General features: G+C 31.2%; 3 non-coding genes across 3 annotated transcripts; all 3 read right to left on the bottom strand.

Annotated features, from left to right (window-relative positions):
* Window positions 1-3,600: 3,600 nt before the first annotated feature.
* Window positions 3,601-3,672, bottom strand: TRNAP-AGG (transfer RNA proline (anticodon AGG)). The gene has a single exon. It is a non-coding gene; the product is annotated as a tRNA-Pro (tRNA).
* A 643-nt stretch (window positions 3,673-4,315) lies between these two features.
* On the bottom strand, window positions 4,316-4,387 carry TRNAP-CGG (transfer RNA proline (anticodon CGG)). The gene has a single exon. It is a non-coding gene; the product is annotated as a tRNA-Pro (tRNA).
* An 817-nt stretch (window positions 4,388-5,204) lies between these two features.
* On the bottom strand, window positions 5,205-5,276 carry TRNAP-UGG (transfer RNA proline (anticodon UGG)). The gene has a single exon. It is a non-coding gene; the product is annotated as a tRNA-Pro (tRNA).
* Between the last annotated feature and the right edge of the window lie 8,688 nt (window positions 5,277-13,964).

The raw sequence follows: 13,964 nt of genomic DNA, 5'->3' as shown, positions 1-13,964 counted from the left end.
TTTAGTTGTCTTCCTTTTTTTTTTAAATGAAAGAATGACTTTTCATTATCCAATATAGGTTTATTTATTTATAATTAATGTTGAGAATCCCAATTTATTAATATTATGTTAATCTTTCTCACTATGTTGCATTATAATGGAAAGTTATTCAAAATTTAATTATTATTATTTATTATAAATCAATTTAAAATAAATTTGTAATTTGAATAAATTGAAAAGTGGGTTATTTTGAAAAATAGATTTTTTTAATGAAAATTTGTCAAATTTTAATTATTTTTTATTTTATAATTCAATTTTATTGGGTTTATTAAGAAAATAATATAAAACATTGATATCGAAAAACTTTCGATATTCTGTTGTTGTTTACTATTCAATTTTAAAAGATTGTATTAAAAATATTAACTTTTTTTATTATAAAATGGTAACATTTATACTTAAAAATGATTCATATATTTAATTTTATAAAAAAAATAGATAATTATGATTGATAAATACACAAATTTGTTATTATTTTTAAATTATATATATATATATATATATATATATATATATATATATATATATATATATATATATATATATATATATATATATATATATATAACAACATTGTGTGACACGTTCGAATGCTTAATTATTTTCTTTATTTTTTATACTAAAATATAAATTTTTCGACGAGTCGAGATTACTTAATTTATATATCTTTTATATGTATTTCTTAATCATCACTATACCATATTTATTTACTATTTATAACGATATTACGCTAACCGTCTGAACGTACGAATAGGTGAATACTTTATTATTTCATTTATTTTTTCTACAAAAATATACATTTTCTACGGGCCGAAACTACTTAATTTTTAAATATTGTATATACTTTTGTTAACCATCACTATACTATATTTATTTACTATTTATAACGACATTATGTGACCCGTTCTAACGACGGATAAATAATTACTTAATTAAATCATTTATTTGTTCTACTAAAGTATACATTTTCGACCACCCGATACAAGAATAGTAAATCATTAAGAAATATTTGAAAAAAATAAGAAATTAATTGATTTAGTACTGTAATATTTGAACAATTTTACGATGAGTTTTTTTATATATATAGAAATGGTGTATTTGCTGTATTTATAGTGGTCTTAAATGTTAAGAAGTGCAAAAACAAAAATTTATTATTCTTTTTGCAAAAACAAAAATTTGAATGTTTTGAATATTTTAAATTTTTTTAACCATCATTAATTACAGTCTCAAATGCTTCTTCTGACGAATAAAATAACGATAAAATATGTAGTATAAGTTATTTTATTCAAATTAATTTATTCCAATTACTTTATTCAAATTATTTTATTCAAATTACTTTTTCATATTTAATTTTATATTTTGATTTGGTCTTAACAATATGCAAATCATATTTACACTTATTAATATATATACTAGCCTATGATTTAAAATATCTTGACTTTTAATAATTATAAGTATAATATATTTATTTTGGGAAAGATAATATATTTATTTTTAACAATGAAAATTTGTTTTTATATTTAAAAAATTAGATCATTTAATACGTGTTACCGAATCAAATAAATATAATCACATACATTATATTTATTTATTATTTATAACATTGTACAATCCATGTGAATACACTGGTAGATGATTACTCATGGTAGATTTATAACGATGCTGAATGATTCATGCGAACGTCTTGTGCTTGAAGGAATTTTCGGTTGTTGGTAATATATCTTTTAGCTTCTTCAAAAAAAATGATTCATGCGAACGCACAGGTAAATGACTGTTTAATTATTTCATTTATTTTTTCTACAGTATATATTTCTAAGTAGATTAAATTATTATTTATATGAAAATTATAATTTCAAATATTTTTTTTTTAATTTGCGTATCTTTTATATATATTTATTAACCATCATTATAAATTAAACTCATTCTCACAATCATTATGATTATTTTTAAAACATATCATTAAATATTTAATTAATATATGATCATAAAATCATATAATATCAATAGAATCCATAAATTTACAATTCAGAAAAATTTAAAAATTATAGGCATGTCCGACAGGCCGAACCTATTTTTCTAACGGGCCAACAAAATATTTACTTAAATTGAACAAATATTATATATGGCCGACAAATATAGGTTTTTAATCTATATATTAATTTTTTTGAAACACTTAACTCAATTTGTTTATAATTAAAAATCAAAATTTTTTAAACAACTAATTTATAAAATAAAATACAAGAATATGAAATCAAAGTGAAATTTTTTTAAACACTTTAAAATTAATGTTATGTTTTTATGACATTTAGAATTTCAAATATTATATTTTTTTAACCATCAAAGCACTATATTTATTTAATATTTCTGACAATATTGTGCGACCTGTACGAACACACGTGTAGATGACTAACTAATTATTTTATTTATTTTTAAACTAAACTATACATTTTTTTACGGGTCGAGATTACTTACTTTATATATCTTTTATATACTTTCTTAACCATCACTATACTATATTTATTTATTATTTATAATGATATTGCGCGATCCGTATAAATGCATGGGTAGATGACTACTTAATTATATATATTTTATATACTTTTATTAATCATATATTATATTTATTTATTATTCATAATTACATTTGTGCGACCCGTGCAAACGCACGGGTAGATGACTGTTTAATTATTTCATTTATTTTTTCTACTAAAGTATATATTTCTAACTAAATTAAATTAATATTTATATAACAATTATAATTTCAAAAAAAAATTCTTTTTAATTTGTGTATCTTTTGTATATTTATTAACTATCTTTATATATTTATTTATTATTTATATCGACTTTGCGTGACCCGTGCGAACGCACGGGTCCTTTACTAGTAACTCATAAATTATTAAGACAACTCTCACACAATAAAATTGACAACATTCAATTAATCATGAAGAAATACAAATCACAAATTAACGGAATTAAAGACAAATATCCACCATAAACAGATGACAAACGATCAAAAATAGAACAATTGATGCGAGGCGCAAGAAAGAGAATGCCATTAAGAAAATATGCCTTGGATTAGCATAAAAGGGGCAGTATTCAGGAAACATCTAGTAGAAACTATTCCTTCTCTGTCTTTGTGGGTGACTAGTACTCCCCACTTTCTTAATTCCTTGTACCTTGAATTCCTAAAAATGGTTTATAGTTGTACTTGTTAATTTTACAGTTGATTCACAACTTGTAATTCCATTAATTTTATCGAGGGAAATCACTTTGAGAACCATTCATGCGTGCTTATAACTCTGATCTTAACACAAACCCAGTTCTTTGTCTAAGCAAGACCTGAGAAAAAAGATGAAAGTAATGTATGATCCTTGATTCAAATCAAAATTTTAGTTTTTTGTCTTAAGGATTTGATTGTATTAGTGTTGTATCACATGGGCAGAGGACTGAAATGCATCAATGGTAGAGTGAATGTTGCATTGCAGACTGATATCAAGGTCATTCAAGGAGATCTCATACTAAGAGAGTGAGTAACTATTAAAAACAAAGATTTTATAAAAGTAAGGGGCATTCCGAGAATTGAACTCGGGACCTCTCGCACCCTAAACGAGAATCATACCACTAGACCAAATGCCCATGTTTGGGACAGTAAGGTTAGATAAGATTTATATCTTGGTCATAGTTGAAATTGTCTATATATACCACATGATCTGCTACAGTTGTATTGTAAGATTGCTAATGACCAAATTTGCTTATCTGAAAAACACAATTGTCACTTCATCAACATCTCAACGATGCCAACAGCAACCAGCTGCTAAGAACATGCGGATTATGTGTCTTCTCATGATAATGAGACCAACATGTTTTTATAGGTAAGGAATCAAAAAGTGTCACCATCATAGTGTGGCATAAGTACAAGTACTTGAGTCCTTAAACTGTTTAGTCATGAGTTAGATTAGTAATCAGTGTGTTTTGAAAAATAGTTATTAGAAGAAGTCATCGTCTTAAATGATATTAATTATATAGTTACATGCAAAAAAATTTACTAATATCAATGACAGACTTCATATATTATTTATGATGATCTAGTTTAATTTTGGATTTTTCTTTAAGTTAAAGTTTGATAAACTATGACTCACAATAGTCTTCTATGACCAACATGTTTTTCAGTTTATACCAATACACTTTTCATCTATTCCAGCATTTCTCTCAGCAAGGCATTCCCATAAGGCCATAAGTTAAACCTGCAGCTTCTAGATCTTAAAAGACTTAAAAAATAGGGGCATTCCGAGAATCGAACTCGGGACCTCTCGCACCCGAAGCGAGAATCGTACCACTAGACCAAATGCCCTGAGATGTAAGCTTTTTGTTTGTGAATAACTTACTGCAGAACATTATTTTCAGAAAATTTGTATTTAGACCTCTTATTTTTACCATGTGTCATGTTGTCATTACATTGATTGATAGTGGGAGTTGTATTTCTAATTTTACATTTACATTACTGTTAAACACAAGCTCACTATTTAAATTTAAAAACAAAATGGCTTACACATCTAACACTTTTACATATGCAACAACAATCCAAGAGTAATATCACTAGATAAAATAACAATCAAGTTTTATATCACTAGATAAAATTAGCTACAAGGATAAAAAGTCCTGATAATGTTCTAACATGGATCATATATATAGCCAAAATATGGATCTCTTAAGCATTTCTTATATGTTTCGTTAGTATTTCATTCATAGCATTTCTCTATATTTAGCGGCTGGACGCCTGGACCATCATCCAAATGATCTATTGATTCTATTCTTTTTACTATTGAATCTATTAGTTTCCTCCACACATGTCCAAACCATCAAGTTGAGATTTAACCATCTTATCAACAATAGGTGTTAGCTCAATGCTTTCTCTCAAATGCTATTATTCCTATTCATATTCTTATCTCGTTTTTTTTATCAATAATCTTTTCTCGTCTAGTATTTCCACTCATCCGGGGCAACATCCCCATGGACCTGAATCCTTTTTGTGTTGGTTTTTTTCACCAAACAAATTAACAAGTCAACCTTGTCAGCTTTCAGATCTTCAACAATAAATAAAAAACCCTGAGCATATTTGTATTTGACTAAAATACTGAAAAGTTAAACTCCTAACCTTCCTTCAAAAAGGGGCATTCCGAGAATCGAACTCGGGACCTCTCGCACCCAAAGCGAGAATCATACCACTAGACCAAATGCCCTGATATGAAAACAATTTATTTGTGGGTAAGTTAGTTGGGAAGGAAAATAATAAAGTCTATACCTCTTCTTTTCACCACATGTCATCACTAAACAAGTTGATGCCAATATTTTTTTCTCTAATATCCTATCCACTAGGATCTGATTATGTAATGTGAACATGGCTGAAACAAAAGAAAATTCAAATCAGAATGCTATCAACATTGAATACCATAGTCCTATTGTAACTTATAAGATAAATAAATGCAATAAGCAAATCAAACTATGCATCATAAACCACTTTGATAAAGCAATGCAAGCCAAAAAAATGTTGAGATTAATACTACATTTCAATTTCATTCTATGTCCCATTTCCTGAGCAGGGGTAATTACTAGGCCTTAATCTTAACCATTGGCTCTTATTGTCATATTTAGTGAAATTGGGGTTTCTCTCAAAAACGAGAAATTTTCTTTTTGAACATTTTCCTATAATTTTGATAAAGGAAGGAAACTCGACTCTTATCTATAGTAACCTCACTGTATTTTAAGCATTGAGTCTCTTCTTTTCATCCAGTAAAAAAATTGAATTCATCAAAAAATGAAAACTTACAAAAATAATGTTGTGAATTGTGATTTTGAGTGATATTTCAAAAGTAGAAAATCATGCATTGCTCACTCCTCAAACCTTAAAAGGATTTATAATCTACTTTGAACTACTTTGAACAATTTTATTTTTGACTTATCATTGAAGATAGCACTGTGAAGTTGTACCTTCAACAACTAAAGTAAGTTACATTTTGTATTCTATCTTAAAAAAATAAGTTGGGCATAACTCAATCCAGTTTACAAAACCAACCTGTAAGTTTAAAGATGCTCACCATTTATAACAACCATTCATACCATATTACTATCCAATGCATGACTCTCAACATTCTATAATGTAGCACAGAAAAAGAATTCATGTCTATAACCCAAATGTTTATTTACAGTGTACCAACAGTAACCTCAACAAAATGCACCAAAATTATTATGTCTATAACAACATGTGGAAGAAGCATTTCAACAAACAGTTAACGGGCAATTAAGGTAAAGACATATATTCTATAAAAGCCAAATTCTTTGATTAAACCATGCTACTAGATTAAAATGGGTTTTTAATGGTCAGCAAAATTTTAATGTAGAACTACATATTGAGTTTAAGAAAGACTGATAAATTTACGGCAATAGAAGATAATATATGTAATTGTGAAGTGAAAATGTGAAGCTAACAAAGAAGAATATTTGGAGGCAATGGAATTGGAGAAGATGAATAACCTGATTATGAGATTGATTGTTCTGCTATGCATGAAGCCTTGTTGACAAGAGACATAGGAAACTAGAATTCACCGTGTTTCTATGGAAAATGCGTGGAGCCAGAAATGGAAAATGAAGAGGGAATGCATTTGATAGTAATAAAAGTTTTCCGCTGAAGTTTGAAAGGCGTATTTGATAATCGAGTACGGTATGTTTAATTTTGATTTATAAAGTCATTCATATATAAATATCAACTATTGATTTATGAAATAATGGGAGAAGTATCATTATTTATATTAAAATTGTTTTCTTGATGAGATCGTAATTCATTAAGTCGAAGTAGGTTGTTCGAAAGAAACAAGGTCGTGTCAAATTAGCCAAGTGTGTGTCGAATTGTATAGTTGTCGAAATGTCAAAGAAATGTGTCTCGTCAGGATTTTGACTTAGACCTAATTTTATATTGTTAGCAGAATTAGATATTCTGGGCTTTGGCTTAGGGAGCAATCAATCTCAAATATAAATTGAAGGAGTAACCCTTATTGCTTAATAATGTGAATATACACTTGCAGTTGCAAAGAATAAAATTCACAATTTGTGAGCAGAGAGAAACTTTGCAAAAAAAAAAAAAATCTTCCCCTTATGTTGTCCAAACCCTAATTCTCTTTCTTTCCAATTGGTCTTTTCTTTTCTTCTTTCATTAAAATTGATGTGCAGCATCATCTTGCAATCAAGGTTGGTTGAATCACTCGAGTGAAGACTGAGGAACAAGGGATTTCGATCGAGTTGATTGAATCTTGTTCATCAAGATTGATTAGGAATTATCCTTAGTTTTTGTGTAATTCAAAGATCTGGTATCTAGAGTTTTGGCTGACCGATTTGAGGCAAGCAATAGCGGTGACAATGAATCATTTGAATGAGCATTTTCTAGCGAGTCTCCCAATTCTGAAGGGTCAAAATTATGAGAATTGGTGCATGTAGATGAATGAGGTTTTCTATTATCAAGATTTTTGAGATCTTGTTAAAGAATGAGTAACACCGCTTGCAGAAAATGCAACCGATGAAGAAAAGGCTGCACACAAAGAATTAAAGAAGAAGAAGAAGAAGAATTATAAAGCTCTCTTTATAATTCATTAATGCGTTGATGTAAATAATTTTGAAAAGCTGGGTGTTATTGAATTCGCGAAAGAAGCATGGGCAATTTTGGAAAAATCGTTTGGAGGCACTGAGAAGGTGAAAGAGGTGAGGTTACAAACTCATAAAAGAATGTATGAATTGCTTCAAATGGAAGAAAGTGAAAGCATAACTGATTTCTTCACTAGGATTACGAAATTGGTGAATCAAATCAAGGTATGTGGAGAAGTGTTGACATCAAGATCAATTGCGGCAACGATCTTGAGGTCATTGGCTCCAAAGTTCGACCACGTGGTAGTAGCCATAAAAGAGTCAAAATATTTGTTAACATTGACAAAGAAAGAGCGTCAATGGACGCTTGAATCTTATGAGCAAATAATGAATGAAAGAGCTACAGGAAAGTCAAAGAGTGACGTGGCTATGCAGGTGCAATCAACAAAAGAAAAGAAAGGCAAAGGAAGTTGGAATGAAAACAAAGGTAGATGAAGCTACAACAATTCGAATGGTTGAAATTAGCAAGAAGGAAGCCGGTCGAATCAGAGAAAGCCCTCGTACCAAAGCAACCAAAGAGGTGGTGTTGCAAACAGAGGAAGAGGTGGTGGTCAAAAACATGACAAAAGTCACATTTAGTGTTTCGATTGTGATAAGTATGGTCATTATTCTAGTGATTGTCCAGAAAAACAAAAGAATCAAGAACGTGATGCAAAGTTTACAAAACATGAAGAGGAAGAGATGATGTTGATGGTCACAACAAGATATGAATAAAGATTTAAGGACTAATGGTACTTGAATTTGGGATGTTCATCACACATGTCTGAAAGAAAAGATTTGTTTCTCAACATAAGAGTTTATTTTGATAAACGCTTCTAGTACAAGCTGCAAATAAATTGTTTATTCAATCATGTCTATATTTTGTATCGGTAAGGGGGTGAATGATTCTCCTAGTAGTTGTGTTGTAATGTTGAAGATTAGTTTATTCTTCATTGATTCATCTTTTGTCCTCAAACGATTGAAATGTGGTTTGGGCATGAATTCGAGTGTGTCTTTGTTGTGCAATAACATGTCATGCATTCATAACAAGCTGGTGTTTGATGGTGTCTAATCGATAGTCTCCATTACACTTACAATTATTTTTGCTCATTTGCAGGTATTCTTTGGAGCATGTAAATAAAATTGGGTTTAAATCTTATATTATAATTTTCACATGTTTAATTTTTACAATAGAGTAAAAAAAGTTTTATATAAATATAAATATATATAAATATAAATATATATATTGTCATACCCCAAAATTTGCCCATACCTTTCTCCTGCACAAAACCAAATCAAAATACAATGCTCCTAAAACTCACTCCCCTATACAAGGCTCTGAACTAGGGTTTAGGTCAGTCAAAAGGAAATCATTGAATCAATGGCTCAGGGTGGCTCCATAGGGTCACCAACATCCCAAAGAATCTCTATGCAAAGTTTCAAGTCAAACAGAGCAAATTGAGTCCCTCAAATCCTGATTAGGTCAACAGTCAACCTTCAAGGGCAAAAAAGTCATTTCAAGTCAAAATACAGTCAAAGTTCAAGATACTTGGTCAACAATATCCTCATAACCCTAAAATCATCATTTGATCAAGGATTGATCATGATGATGCAAGGAAAGATCAGAAAAGTCAAAAGTCAAAGGTTACTATTTTGGGCATGAACTGAAAAAGTCAACCAAACTTTGAAAATTCACCAAATATTCATACTTCATCAGAAAAATTCCCACCAAAGCTCATTTTGAAGGGAATTCATTCCTCTATCCAATGGTCCAAGAATCAGGGCTCATAGGTCAATGGTTTAAGAAATATGGCTTCATACATTATAGGTCCTTTTCAAAAGTCAACAAAAGGACACTTTTTTCAAAAGGTCATAAAATGTGAATGGAAAATGATTTTGATGTGAGACCAAAGACACTGGTTAGAGGACTCTCTAAGGTTTCCAAAAAGTCCACAATCTTGAAAAATTATTGAGATATGAAGAAATGGCATGGTGTACAAGTTCATCTACTTTCCAAGGGTATACAAGAGAAAAAGGCCTAAAACTCAAAATATTTCTAAATGGGCTTACATTCTTTTTGTTCTACCCTCATTATAGGCCCATCCACGTGACAAAAACAAAGAACTTTTTATTTTTATAATTTTTATTAATTATTTATGATTTTAATTCATTTAAATCATGATTTAATTATATAAAATATGAAAATAATGAAAGATTAGATTTCCCTTCAATTTCAATCATCATTAATCATCAAAATATCCCCATATTCATTACAAATTCGTGCAAGCCAAGTTAGTGAAGAAAAAGATTGAAATTGGCCAAAGATAGAAAGATTTTCAATCAAATTTGCCAAGATTGCAAAACCAAGATTCAAAGAAGATTTGATCCAAATTTGTTGACCTAAAGCTTCTCTATAAGTACCTGAGCAAGTCCATAGCACAAGGATTACAAAAAAATCTGCAGTGAAGAGAACCCAAACCGAGTGCAAAGAGTGAAGGAAAAGTCAAACGTGTTATTGGCAATTGAGGCGAATCCAAGGAGTTTTGAAGGTGCTAACATATTCCTGGAACATCACTGACTGTTTCCCAATCACGAACGAAGCTTGAAGCGTCCAGAATCGTGCCTCATACACTCACGGTTTGCCCTTTCTTTTTCAACTTCGATTTCACGATTCCATGCATCATAAATGAATTTTGATTGTGCATTCGTGTTTAATATGATTCTGTGAACGTTCTGGACCGTTTTAATTATTGTTTAGTCAATCGTATTAAGGATTGCCATTGTTAGGGTTCAAGTTTTGGAAATTGGGGATTCTTAGATAGAAGCTTTTACAGTTTGAATTATGGACCCTATTGAGGTCGCAAGACCATTTGGAAGCGATCTGGGTTGTTTGTTTTTTGTTTTTGGATCGTGTTCTTGCAGGTTCCATGGTTGTGGGTTTCGCTACGATATTTTGGCAGCAAATCCGTAGCAAAATCGTGGCTGACAGTTCAGGTCAAGGCTGGAGGAAGGAGACGATACCGTGGCGCAACGTGATTGGTCTGTTTTCAAATGTTTTGGCGCCAGGATACTAGGCAATCCCGTGCGCGCGTTCCACACAGATACGGTACACCCTGGGATTGTTGTCCATCAGATCTCCAAGCTGCATGATCTAACGCTCCTAAAGCTGCATGTTCACCATGATCCACACGCCCTTGTCCACACCTGATCGCAAGCTAAGAATTTTCCATTTTTTTTTATTTTTAATTACATAACCTATTGTTCTCTTATTTTATTTATATATATATATATATATATATATATATATATATATATATATATATATATATATATATATATATATATATATATATATATATATATATATATATATATATATCAATTTAAGTATTTTCTTTTTTCTTGTTAATAATAAATTATTCATTTATTTTGTTATAAATTTTTTTTTTATAATATTTATTTATTTATCTATTTATTTATTAATATCTTTTTACTATATATTATTTAGTTAATTATATATTTATTTTCTTTTTTCTTGTTAATTTATTTAAATTATTCTATTTACATATTAATTTATCTCCTTTTATTTAAATTATATTTATTTACTTATATATTTTTAATAATAAATTCATATATGCTTTTACCTAATACTTTCAAAAATTCATATATGCATTATCTTAACTCCAAAAAATTCATAAAAATTATTTTTACACTCGATTTAATTTCTTTATTCCGATTTAATTAATTAGGTCGCAAGATCAATAATTAATTAAATCAATTTGTCATTATAGAGAATTTGAATCCTAATTAGGGTTTACCACTACACTAAAAAATCTTCTTCTTCTGTGCCTTTTTCAGGGTTATCTTTTCAAACGCCTTCCGACTACGCGCATGATCAACAAACCTCGAAGTTAAGTAATTTAATTCTAATTCAATTTAAATTATATTTAGATTATTTTACTTTTAGGGTTTGCTTTGCATTCATCCCTTTTCTGCCTTGCCTTTCAGGGTTAACCTTAAAGGCGCCCTATTAACCATATCAGATCAAATCCAAATCAAAGCTAAGTATTATTTATTATTCATTATTAATTTATTTATCTTTTATTTTATTAGGGTTAGCCCTAATTGTCCCCGAACCGATAATGCACTCACTCTCTTTTATTTGCCATTTTTCTTTCTTTCAGGGTTTGTCAATTGCCAAAGCTCGAATAGTCGGTAACCCTAAAACCTCGACCCTATTTAATTATTATTTGTTCAGACCTATTATTTTATATCCGCTGGTTACAATTCCCCTCTCCTCCGCTGGTTTCATTTTCCCCCTTCCCTTTATTGCTTTATATACTGCGTGGTTAGTAATCTTAGGGAGTGCAAGCCTTAAACTGAATTAGAATAACTAATTAAAAGATAAATATCTGAATATAATCACGTGAATGTTGCACACACGCACCCTTTTGGGTAACCTCTCTGTTGCCTTGTTGCCTTGTTGCCTGTTGCCTTTGTGTTTTTGCAGAATAAGCCACGTCCCTCGAATTCGAGGATACCTCAGCCATGTTGCCTCGATAAAAAGGTCACGACCCTAAATGATGCTGCCTTCGATACACAAAAATGACCTCGACCCTCGGAAGTTGCCTACGGAAAAAGGCTGAGGTATCTTCTGGTTGCCTAACGAAAATGGCTTATTCTGATCCTTGCCTTAGATTACCTGCCCTTCTATGGCATGGGACAGTCTTATGGCAAAGGATGTTTCGACGACCCTTCAACCTCCAAACGAAAGGCTTCCTGCCCTCTTATGGCAAGGATAGACCCTTTCATTCTGAAAGGCTAAAAAGAGACCTATCATCTGAGTTTAAGGTAATTGCCCCTAATTGCCTTGCAATGCTCAAACTTTCATTATATTCTTTCTCATAATTTTTCAAAAGGGCTACGCTCATTTACGAGCTAAAGTCCCTATCTCTTTCATCTACATTTTCCAAACAAACGAGCAAGCAAAGCAATTAAGAGCCCATGGAAAACCATGGATGCAAAGGGTGCCTTACACCTTCCCTTTGCATAAATTACCCCCCGAACTTAGATTTCTTTAAAAGGTGTTTTCCTGTTTCTTTTAGCCTTTCTGATTTAATTTGGATAAAATAAAAGTCGGTGGCGACTCATGCTTAACCGCAACATTTTCGATTATAAAAAGTCAGTTCACCGTATAACAGAACTGGCGACTCTGCTGGGGATAAATTTCGATAAAAGAGGGGTTACCTTAAAAGTTTAGGATTCACCTTAAATGTTTTCTATTGTTTGCTTTGTTTGCTTTAATTTTGCAGGGCTGTTTTGGGTATTCTGTTGTGTGAAAGATCCTAGCACGGATCTGAGTACCTTAGGTATATGGCATGAGATCAAGGAGACTGCACAGCGTATACTGATGTGGTTGATCTGATGGCCATCGTTAGTGTGACACATTGGTTTGTCCTGGTGTTCCTTGGGATCCGACCTGAGGAAATGCTTGGCTGCCGCGTGGTGTCATTAAGCACTAATTCGCCCCTAGAACCTTAGTCGAACTTGACTTTGGCCTTTTAGAAAGTAGCGAGATGGCTGGCTTTGGTTCCGACTGAAGTTGGTTGATACTCGAAGCTACACTCATATGGACTGGACTTTCAGGACCTTTTCGGTTGGCGATTCGATTGCCGAACTGAGATAAGCGCCTTCGAGAAAGGTCAATGATATGAGCTCCCTAGAACCCGATCTTTATATAGGACAGGTTTGAACCGACTAAACTTCAGGGGGAGGGTACGCACCTCTGGACTACATGCAAGCCTAACCTTAAGGCAAAATTGTGTGACTTGTTTGTGTTTGTTATTTACTTGACATCATGACATCATAAACATCATAAGCATCATAACATCATGACTAACCATTCGAGGACCAAGGAATTCATCTTTGTTCTGTTTTGTAGGTCATGGAGACTAGAAACACCATTCGAGTTAACTTTGTGAAGATACCTTCCGAACTGAAAGAATTGGTATTAGAGATTCCTGGAGGTTCCCGATTCTCTGAAAGACATGGTCTCTTGCCCAGTTTAGTTACTTCAGGTTTTGACGAAGAAATGATGAGTGTACTATTTCAATTCTTCGATCCCGAGCATCATTGTTTTACTTTCCCGGACTATCAGTTGGTACCTACTATGGAAGAGTTTGCTGACATACTTGGACTCCCCATCCGAGATCAGATTCCGTTCACTGGTTTGGAAGAAACTCCAAAATTGGAAGTCA

The sequence above is a fragment of the Vicia villosa genome, unplaced genomic scaffold, assembly GCF_029867415.1.
Source record: "Vicia villosa cultivar HV-30 ecotype Madison, WI unplaced genomic scaffold, Vvil1.0 ctg.000711F_1_1_1, whole genome shotgun sequence".
NCBI classification, from domain to species: Eukaryota; Viridiplantae; Streptophyta; class Magnoliopsida; order Fabales; family Fabaceae; genus Vicia; species Vicia villosa.
This window is presented reverse-complemented; position numbering and strand designations above follow the sequence as displayed.